The sequence below is a fragment of the Salarias fasciatus genome, assembly GCF_902148845.1.
Source record: "Salarias fasciatus chromosome 7 unlocalized genomic scaffold, fSalaFa1.1 super_scaffold_4, whole genome shotgun sequence".
NCBI classification, from domain to species: domain Eukaryota; kingdom Metazoa; phylum Chordata; class Actinopteri; order Blenniiformes; family Blenniidae; genus Salarias; species Salarias fasciatus.
In genome coordinates this window covers 28243111-28254111 of record NW_021941229.1, presented here as the reverse complement: position 1 = coordinate 28254111, position 11001 = coordinate 28243111, and the positions used below count along the sequence as shown (strand labels likewise).

Sequence of the window (11001 nt, the reverse complement as noted above, 5' to 3'; positions counted from 1 at the left end):
CATGCTGATCAGTGCTGGAGAAGAACTGATGCCGTCTGAGCTGAAGTCGGCTTCAAACCTCAGTTTATTCCAGAAAAGTCTTCATTCTTCCTGCTGACGGCAGGCAGGCGGCGTGAAGCTGTGATCAGTGGGTTTGTTCCTGCTGCTACTGAGCTTCTGTCAGCGTCTTTCTGAAATATAAAACTGTTAGAAGAAACTGAACTATTGGAACAAACATATGAAGCAGCTATAACGAGGTCAGAGGTCAGGAGCAGCACCTCCATCCATCCATCCATTTTCTACCGCTTATCCGGGGCCGGGTCGCGGGGGCAGCAGTCTCAGCAGGGACGCCCAGACTTCCTGTCCCCAGACACTTCCTCCAGCTCCTCTGGGAGGATCCCAAGGCGTTCCCAGGCCAGCTGAGAGACATAGTCTCTCCAGCGTGTCCTGGGTCTTCCCCGGGGTCTCCTCCCAGTGGGACATGCCCGGAACACCTCCCTAGGGAGGCGTCCAGGAGGCATCCTAAACAGATGTCCGAGCCACCTCAGCTGGTTCCTCTGGATGTGGAGGAGTAGCGGCTCTACTCCGAGCTCCTCCCTGGTGACTGAGCTCCTCACCCTATCTCTAAGGGAGCGCCCAGCCACCCTACGGAGGAAGCTCAATTCGGCCGCTTGTATCCGGGATCTTGTCCTTTCGGTCATGACCCAATGCTCATGACCATAGGTGAGGGTGGGAACGTAGATTGACCGGTAAATCGAGAGCTTCGCCTTTCGGCTCAGCTCCTTCTTCACCACGACGGATCGATACAACGACCGCATCACTGCAGCCGCTGCACCGATCCGCCTGTCAATCTCTCCTCCATCCGTCCCCCACTCGTGAACAAGACCCCAAGATACTTGAACTCCTCCACTTGGGCTAGGGTCTCTCCACCAACCTGGAGGGGGCAAGCCACCTTCCTCCGGTCGAGGACCATGGCCTCGGATTTGGAGGTGCTAATCCTCATCCCTGCCGCTTCACACTCGGCTGCGAACCGCCCCAGTGCATGCTGTAGGTCCGGGTTCGATGAAGCCAACAGGACAACATCATCTGCAAAAAGCAGAGATGAAATCCTGTGGTTCCTGAACCGGACCCCCTCCGGCCCCTGGCTGCACCTAGAAATTCTGTCCATGAAGATGATGAACAGAACCGGTGACAAAGGGCAGCCCTGCCGGAGTCCAACATGCACCGGGAACAGGTCCGACTTACTGCCGGCAATGCGGACCAGACTCCTACTCCGGTCATACAAAGACCGGACGGCCCTTAACAAGGGGCCCCGGACTCCGTATTCCCGGAGCACCCCCCACAAGACACCACGAGGGACACGGTCGAATGCCTTCTCCAAATCCACCTGTCAGAACAAAAGAACAGAGAATATTCTCCAAAGACCAGACTAAAGACCAGACTAAAGACCAGACTAAAGACCAGACTGAAGACCAGACTGAAGACCAGACTAAAGACCAGACTGAAGACCACACTAAAGACCAGACTGAAGACCAGACTAAAGACCAGACTAAAGAACAGACTGAAGACCAGACTGAGGACCAGACTAAAGACCAGACTAAAAAACAGACTGAAGACCAGACTGAAGACCAGACTGAAGACCAGACTGAAGACCAGACTAAAGACCAGACTAAAGACCAGACTGAAGACCAGACTAAAGACCAGACTGAAGACCAGACTAAAGACCAGACTAAAGAACAGACTGAAGACCAGACTGAAGACCAGACTAAAGACCAGACTAAAAAACAGACTGAAGACCAGACTGAAGACCAGACTGAAGACCAGACTGAAGACCAGACTAAAGACCAGACTAAAGACCAGACTGAAGACCAGACTAAAGACCAGACTGAAGACCAGACTAAAGACCAGACTAAAAAACAGACTGAAGACCAGACTGAAGACCAGACTAAAGACCAGACTAAAGAACAGACTGAAGAACAGACTGAAGACCAGACTGAGGACCAGACTGAGGACCAGACTAAAGACCAGACTAAAGACCAGACTGAGGACCAGACTGAAGACCAGACTAAAGACCAGACTGAAGACCAGACTGAAGACCAGACTGAGGACCAGACTAAAGACCAGACTAAAGACCAGACTAAAGACCAGACTGAAGACCAGACTGAAGACCAGACTGAAGACCAGACTGAAGACCAGACTGAGGACCAGACTAAAGACCAGACTAAAGACCAGACTAAAGACCAGACTAAAGACCAGACTGAAGACCAGACTAAAGACCAGACTGAAGACCAGACTAAAGACCAGACTAAAAAACAGACTGAAGACCAGACTGAAGACCAGACTGAAGACCAGACTGAAGACCAGACTAAAGACCAGACTAAAGAACAGACTGAAGACCAGACTGAAGACCAGACTAAAGACCAGACTAAAGACCAGACTAAAGAACAGACTGAAGACCAGACTGAAGACCAGACTGAGGACCAGACTAAAGACCAGACTAAAGACCAGACTGAAGACCAGACTGAAGACCAGACTGAAGACCAGACTAAAGACCAGACTGAGGACCAGACTGAGGACCAGACTAAAGACCAGACTAAAGACCAGACTAAAGACCAGACTGAAGGCCAGACTAAAGACCAGACTAAAGACCAGACTAAAGACCAGACTAAAGACCAGACTGAAGACCAGACTGAAGACCAGACTGAGGACCAGACTAAAGACCAGACTAAAGACCAGACTAAAGACCAGACTGAAGACCAGACTGAAGACCAGACTAAAGACCAGACTGAAGACCAGACTGAAGACCAGACTAAAGACCAGACTAAAGACCAGACTAAAGACCAGACTGAAGACCAGACTGAAGACCAGACTGAAGACCAGACTGAAGACCAGACTAAAGACCAGACTGAAGACCAGACTGAAGACCAGACTGAAGACCAGACTAAAGACCAGACTGAAGACCAGACTGAAGACCAGACTAAAGACCAGACTGAAGACCAGACTGAAGACCAGACTGAAGACCAGACTAAAGACCAGACTAAAGACCAGACTGAAGATCAGACTAAAGACCAGACTAAAGACCAGACTGAAGACCAGACTGAAGACCAGACTAAAGACCAGACTGAAGACCAGACTGAAGGTAGCCTTCATCAGTCCACATGTGGAGGAAACAGCCTCTAGTAGAAGGAAGGAGGAAGACTGACCCCCCAGCTGGAAACTCACAGCCTCCAAACTAAACAGGAATAAGTTCCTGTTCTGATGGTTTGTTGAGTCTCGTGTTCAGACTGTCTCTGCCATTCCCCGTTTGTACCAGCAGGGGGCGTCCAGCGCCAGACCAGTGGGGAAGCTGAGGCGGAGTGAAGCAGCTTCCAGCAGCTGTGAGGTCTGCTTCTCTCTGATGGACTGTCAGCAACACATCCAGAACAGCTGGACTTTAAATCCTGAACATCCAGGACAGCACGAGACAAACAAGGTTCACAGGAAGAGAAATAAACATCAACATTCTGATACAAACACCTTCAACCAGCTTCGTGTCATTACAGCGTCAGCAGAGTCAGAGACACGTCAACAGAAATCACATCCCTGTCCTCAGCTTCAGTAACGACCAGACTCATCATTTCACTGAACCTGGGCATCAGTGGCTGACGGGGTCACTGTGTTCTGGCCCAGAAGTCCTGGAGGAAGGAGGACGGTTGGTGCTGCTGCTCTGCCGATGGCTCGACCTGGAGGAAGCAGAAACACCAGAATGAACCTTTAGAACACCAGCTGAGCTTCTTGTGTCCATATCAGCATTAAAAGCTGCTGATCAGGAGGAAAACCTGTTAATGAACGGTTTACCGTCTTCAGCTGGGCTGATAAAATCCACTAAAACAGTCAAAACAGGCAGAAATCCCTCTTTCAGTAGATGGACTGATGTGACTCTTCAGTTCCTGCTGGGGTCTGAATTAATGCACCTTCAACACGACAAGCAGGTCATTTACCTTTTAAACAATTTAATGAATGAACATTTAAATATAGCATGAAGTCTGAACATTTAAATAGTTTTATAATATTTACCCCACTTTCCTCTTTTATGAGAGAGAGAGAGAGAGAGAGAGAGAGAGAGAGAGAGAGAGAGAGAGAGAGAGAGAGACAGAGAGAGAGCAGCTCCTCCTTATCTTCATCAAACCACCTGTCAGTTGAACGTTTGAATTCAAAAGTGAAAGTTTTTTCAAACCGACGCTGATGCTTATCTTCCATGCTGGACCTTTTCTAGAAGGTTTATCTGCGTTTATTTGCGTTTCACTTCGAACTGCACCGCAGCTTCCAGCGTCACGCACGGATAACCGCGTCTTTTCCTGAAGCTCAGGTGTGTAAAGGTGAGATCAGGTCCTTCAGTTCAGAGTTCTGTAACAGCTTTGGTCTCTCTGGGGCGCAGAACCAGCGTTAGAGTTTGAACATAGTTTGTGTCGAGAGTATTTCACAGTGAGTTTAAAGTGAGCACGATGTGGCAGCATGGGGGAATATTCTCTCAGTTCTTCACTGCGGTCGACCCAGCCCACTCTGAAGCCTGTCAGGAGTTTCTATTGATATTTTGATGGAAAAGCAGCGTTTTAGTTCAATTATTGGCAGATTCTTTGACATGACTGATCCAAATCAGCATTATTAAAGCTTTACTTAAAGCTTCGTTGTTCCGTTGTTTTTCACCAACAGTATTAATGTGTCATCTATTCATTAATTAATGAATTAAGGTGAGTTTTGATCCGCGGAGCTTGATGTTTATTTTGCAGTACTGACATTTACCGTAATGCTGAGAATATGTTAAACACCCCGCTAAACACCGTGTGGCTGGCTTGACCGTCAGAGTGCGGCTGTCTTGACCGCAGTGAAGACCTGATGTTTAATGAGAGCAGAACTGAAGGAAGAGCAGGAGCTCCTGTTCTGTCTGCTGCTTCTTTCCTATGAGTTTCATGTGAACGCAGAGTATTTTGTGTTATTTTTGTAGAGCTGTAGTGCATGATGGGGTTTTGTCCTGATGAGATATTTTCACTGCTGGTTGATTTCCTCTAGGAAGAAGAGGTTGGAGCCCCCAGACCCCCCGAGGCTGGAGGCCGGTGAGAGACCGAATGAAAGAAAACATCCAGGAAATCACTTCAGAGGGTTTGAAACTATTTATTTGTTGTTTTTAAAGGAACCTTCAAGAGATGGATTCACCTCCAAGGAGACGGAGACGGCACAGCAGAGACCAGCCGTTTGACCTGTCAGGTCTGGTCAATAAACTTCAGCTGGATTCAGATTCTTTCACCTCGCTGCTCAACAGCAATGAACCAAGGATGAGGGAGATCGTGGAGGAGCTTCTGAGGATTTCTGAAGAAGTCAAAGACATGCAGAGAGGAACAGATGGTCTAAGAACAACCGGAGCAAATGTCACTAACATGATGAGTGAGAGTGGAAGTGCTGAAGAGGTGAAGAATCTGGGAGAAGAGTTGATGAAGATTGTTGAACCGATGAAGCAGCTCTTGGTTCAAATCCATCAAACATGTGAAGATCTGGAGGAGAACGTCTCCAAGTATCAGGCTGAAGAGTCCCTGAAAGATGTGGAGGATCTTCAGAAGGTCCTCCATCAGGTGTCTGAGCTGAAGAAGAAGAGTGGAGGAGCTGTTCATGTGGTGGCGGTGTTGATTCAATCAGTAACCGGCCTGCTGCTGCTGCTCGTGAACGTTTTCAGAGTCACTGCAACACCTGAAGAAGACCAGAAGCTGAGAGACGCCATCATTCAGTCAGCTGATCAGAGCCAGAGGCTCACTGAGGACTTCTGTCTGATGAGGGAGGAACTGGCAAAGTTCAGGAAGTGAAGAGAACACACACACACACACACACACACACACACACACACACACACACACACACACACACACACACACACACACACACACACACACACACACACACACAGCCCCTCCACTTCCTCCTGGAAGCTTCCTGGATCTGTTCGTTCCTTCACTGTTTTGGATTTCATTCAGGTTTAAAGAATATTAACCCTGCACAGCTGATGGGCCTGATTCAGTTCCTAAATCCTGCAGATCCCATCTTGTAGCGCTCCACAGACCAGTGGTTTCACTCAGTTAAAATTTTACCAGCCCAATCAGGGGAAAGAGGCGGGAGGAGCGGGAGGAGCGGACGTGTTGAGAAGACATTCGTTCAATCGCCAGCTCCTGATTGTTTTGTTTCTTCCATTTTCTTCTAGTTCCTGCTGACATATGATGCTCTGTACATAACCTGTTACAAAAGTACACAACAAAATAATATTACGTACAAATTAAACATGTTTTATTACTTCCTGCTCCTCTTCAGATCTGTTTTCTTTGTATTCTGTTCTTTGTTTTTCAACTCATTTTTTATGTTTGAAATAAATTCATTCTTACATTCATTCATGTTGTTGTCTGTGGATTTGTTCTCTGCAGTCGAGTCGAGTTCAGTTTAATGAAATGTCAATAAAAATAACTGCAGTGAAGAAACTTTTCTCTGGTCTGATAATGTGATGAAGTCAGGCAGCTGCTGTGTGTCGGATGTTTATCACTGAAGCTCTGTGGTGTGTAACGTCACATCTGACTGATAGAGAGTGGAGAGCCAGGGACCAGGGACCAGGAGCCAGGGACCAGGAGCCAGGAGCCAGGGACCAGGAGCCAGGGACCAGGAGCCAGGGACCAGAGACCAGGAGCCAGGGACCAGGAGCCAGGGACCAGGAGCCAGGAGCCAGGGACCAGGAGCCAGGGACCAGGAGCCAGGGACCAGGGACCAGGAGCCAGGGACCAGGAGCCAGGGACCAGGAGCCAGGAGCCAGGGACCAGGAGCCAGGGACCAGGAGCCAGGGACCAGGAGCCAGGGACCAGGAGCCAGGGACCAGGGACCAGGAGCCAGGGACCAGGAGCCAGGGACCAGGATCCAGGGACCAGGGACCAGGAGCCAGGGACCAGGGACCAGGCCCTGGAGAGCGGGACCCGGTGCCAGAGGCTCAGACTCTACTGTCCAGGAGAGACTCTGTTCACCACAGGAACATCCAGCTGGACTGAAGTGTGTGTTGTGAGGGAGACTGAAAGCCTTCCAGACACACACACACACACACACACACACACACACAGATTGTTTCTATTTTTCAAGAATGTAATTTTACTAAACCTTGAACAGACGTACGCCTTAATAAAGTTTGTCCAAGTAGAGTTGCCATAACGAGCTGTCTCGCCGTGATTCGGGTCGCGATCATACGGTCACATGCGCAGAACCCTCTGACCACGAGGTTAGGCCTAATTTGACCACTAGGGGGAGCAGGATGGGTGATTAGCGGCAGGTGTGCCAGAGGGATGGCATAAAGTCTTTCTACCGTGTCTGTTGTCGTGTGGAATCGGGTTGGCGTGGAAAAGGAAACTGAGCAGTTGGATGTATGGGCTGCAGACGTGGTAACGGGCTGTACGGTTTGTGCTCAGAGGGAAATAAATGGGCTGCCGCACCCAAACGGTAAAATGAGAGAAAGTGATTGATTGCATCCTAGACCATTCTCCCTCGAACCCTCAGAAGAGCTGAACTGTGTCAGCCCAGGTGAGGAACGTTCTGTTCAAACACATCTCCTCTTTTTTTAATGCACTGCAGCAAAGCACCGCTCTGTGCTGCCCCACTCTGAGAAGCCCGGACCGGCCCTGGTCTTATACTTTGAAAGACTTCCTGACTCCATTGTGTGCATATATGTGTGCAGATTATTTATTGATTAAATATGCCCCCCCCCCCCCCCCCCCCCCCACCACCACCACCCCCCAGAAGCAAAAAAACAAAACAAAATAAGAAATGAATAAGTAAGTGAAATAATAACTCCCTCGTGCTGCAGCCCAGGTTCTGTCCTCCTCAAAATCACCGGTAGAAATGATGATTGACCTGCTTGTTACGCTGTTTAATGCATCTGTAATTAAAGACTGAAATCAAAGACTGGTTGAAATCAAACTTTCTTAATCTCAATGAAAGCAAAACAGATTGTATTGTTTGTGATGACAGCCAGACATCTGATTCCATCTACCGCTCTTGGGATGCCGTCCTCAAACAGATGTCAATCAGTAAGAAATCTTGGAGTCACAATCGACAAGTCATTGAAGTTTGACAAGCAAATCAGTTCAGTGGTGAAAACCAGCTTTTATCAACTTAGACTCCTGAGCAAAGTGAAGTCTTACCTGCCGTCAGATCAGCTGGAGAGAGTCATCCATGTCTTTGTTACATCCAGACTGGATTATTGTAACTCATGATGTTTTGGTCTGGACGCCTCCTCCATCCGCCGGCTGCAGCGCTTCCTGACAGCACCAGGCGCTCGGAGCAGATTACTCCGGAGCTGCAGTCCTTCACTGGCTGCCAGTGTCTTTTAGGATTCAATTTAAAATGTTATTACTGGTTTTTAAAGCTTTAAATGGGCTGGCCCCTGGATATTTGAGTGAGTTATTGTCTGTCTGTGCTCCTGTAAGAGCTCTGAGGTCATGTGACCAGCTGTTTCTAGCTCGTCCTAGGTCAAGACTAAAGACCAGGGGTGATAGGGCGTTTGCTGTAGCTGGGCCTAAACTGTGGAACAGTCTCCCTTTGAGTATTCGCTGTGCTCCAGATGTTTTACGCTTTTAAAGCGCTGTTGAAGACCCGCCTTTTTGCAGCGGCCTTTAACACCAGCTGAGAATGTATTGTGATCCGTATGTCTCCCTGTGTGTCTGTTATAATTTGTATGTCATTGTTTTGTACAGCACTTTGGGCAGTGGAAACTGTATTTTAAATGTGCTTTAGAAATAAACTTGACCTTGACCTTGACCATGCGTATGCAGCGTGGCAGGGCAGTCCACATAGAATCGCACCTGAAACGTTTGAATAACGTTTTGATACACAGACCTGCACAAGCAGCTCCATGGACGGATACACCGGAGCACAGCAGTAGAAGCCATAGACTCGGTCGCTGTGCTCTGGTATATCCTTCCTCGGAGCGCCGCCATGAGCAGGTCTGTGTATCAACACGTTATTTTAACGGATTGAAAAGAAAACACGTCTTTTAAAATGTTTTATAACCATTCAGATTTACTTCACGTGCTAACACGCCGTCCGCTGGACCACTGGAAGGAGGACTTTGTCCACTTTCGTCTGTCAAGCTCTGTCTCCTCTTCACCTCCAGGAATTGAGCTAAGCTAACTACGATGCTAACAGCTGGGATCCAGCCGCTGGACGCAGAGAGACAATAAAGGTATGTATGATCTTGTCTCACTATAAAAATGACAGGGATAGGGCGTGGGTCCAAAATCTTCGGAGTGTTCCTTGAAAGCGACAGCGGTCGAAACATAACCCAAAAAACACTTTAGGATTGCTTAATTTTTTTTCAGTTTTCCCCCTTTTTTTCTGTTTCTCTCGTTTTAAAAATCCCTTATGATTTTATTTTCTTGGGATTTCGGCTTTGGCCATAGGAGAAAATAATGGAGAATGGACCGTGGTTCGCCGCCGCAGCCCTCTGTGTCTTAATCACCTGCCTTTAGACGGACAAACACCGCAGCAGGTGTGGGTTTGATGAGTCATAGTGTTGGTGATAAACCCTTCATTAATGGAATATTCTCAATAACTTGGTTGCGCACAGCCACGTAAACACCTGCAGAAACCCCAATATTACCCCTGGTTCCTCCTTTTCTGACCCAAATTTCTGGTCATATAAACTCTCATTGGAATATTCCGGTCAAAAGGAAACGTGAAATACTGTTCTATCCGCAGGGAATCTGGTCTTCTGAGTACAGGAACTACTTGTGATACAGTTTAACTGCTACTACATAAATAAAATGTATGAAAATGATCATTTAGTTCTTCTCTTTTACTGGAAAACGGTGCATCGCATCATTGAACTTGTTCCAGCTTCTTCTGGCCGCGCCTTACGGCTAAAACTCTTTTTCTAACAACATACAGAGAGAGCCTGCCTTCAGGGGCCGTTCTTCTTCTGTGGTGTTTGTGTAGGCGTTTAGAAAAATGTTTCTATTTCATGAGCCATCTTGTCTTTAATGGCACGAACAAGCTGGAAACCTGCCTCTGAGCTTTTCTCAGACAAATTATCACCAGACCGTCTGCTCTCCAGCCGGCGCACGAAATGATCACTGCGCCCAGCTGGACTGTCCACACCTCCCCGGTACGCAGCCACGCCCAGCTTGGTGGAATGGAGTTTATCAGTCAACAAACACACCAATAGTGGCGTTGTGCCTGTTGAAATTAATAGTGTGAAAAATAATGATAATAAACCAAACAATATGCTTCTTTGGTAGCACTTTATAATACGGCCCGTGTCTTACAGAGTAGCTTCCCTTCTCTTACAGTGTAGTTTCCTCAACTAGAAGGTAACTGTCGGACATGTACATGTTATTTCGTGGAACCTGAGGAGTACTTACACTTGTTCCTGACAGCGTCAGTGCTGGTGTCTTACAGTGTAGTTTGACGTGTCTTAATGTGTAGTTTCCTCAACTGTGGAGGTAACTCTCATAAATGTAGCATGACATTTTACGGACTCTATGGGGTACTTACGCTCGTGTCTTACAGTGTAAGTCCTGGAGTCTTACACTGTAGTTTCCCGTGTTTTACCATGTACTTATCAAAGCAGTGTAATTTTCCTGAACATATGCTTTTACTGGACAGCCTTGATGAGCCACTTCCTCTTAAGAAGCCCCAGGAAGCCCTACAGATTGTTTATACCAATGACAAACTGAAATACTGTAACGTATTGATGAGTGTTTCACATAATAATGACAAGACATGCAGACGTTGTTGAATAATTATATAGTTTTCTTCACATCATCTTTATTATAATATGTTATTTAGTAATGTTCATGTTATTCATGTCTCTGTTTAGGTACAGAGTGATTGTGTAAACAGGTGTAGGAAAAAGATGTATTATGAGTGACACAAAGCCCGAGTATTAGTTTGCCTCTCTTTTTGTTTTTTCTGCACGCCTTTTCCCTTTTTTCTTACTGGCATCCTCCGGGCAGCCTGCCAGTCTGTTCT

At 47.4% G+C, this 11001-nt stretch overlaps 2 long non-coding RNA genes across 3 annotated transcripts; one reads left to right on the top strand and one right to left on the bottom strand.

Moving 5' to 3' along the window:
• Positions 1-3207: 3207 nt before the first annotated feature.
• LOC115383480 (uncharacterized) lies at positions 3208-3937 on the bottom strand. The gene is made up of 3 exons (XR_003930675.1): positions 3817-3937; positions 3607-3701; positions 3208-3419 (listed from the first exon to the last, which is right to left on the bottom strand). It is a non-coding gene; the product is annotated as an uncharacterized LOC115383480 (long non-coding RNA).
• Positions 3938-4176: 239 nt separating this feature from the next.
• LOC115383479 (uncharacterized) lies at positions 4177-6388 on the top strand. 2 transcript variants are annotated; one of them, XR_003930674.1, is made up of 3 exons: positions 4177-4327; positions 5029-5072; positions 5150-6388. It is a non-coding gene; the product is annotated as an uncharacterized LOC115383479 (long non-coding RNA). The 2 variants fall into 2 exon arrangements; XR_003930673.1 differs by having other exon boundaries at positions 4177-4337.
• The last annotated feature ends 4613 nt before the right edge of the window (positions 6389-11001 follow it).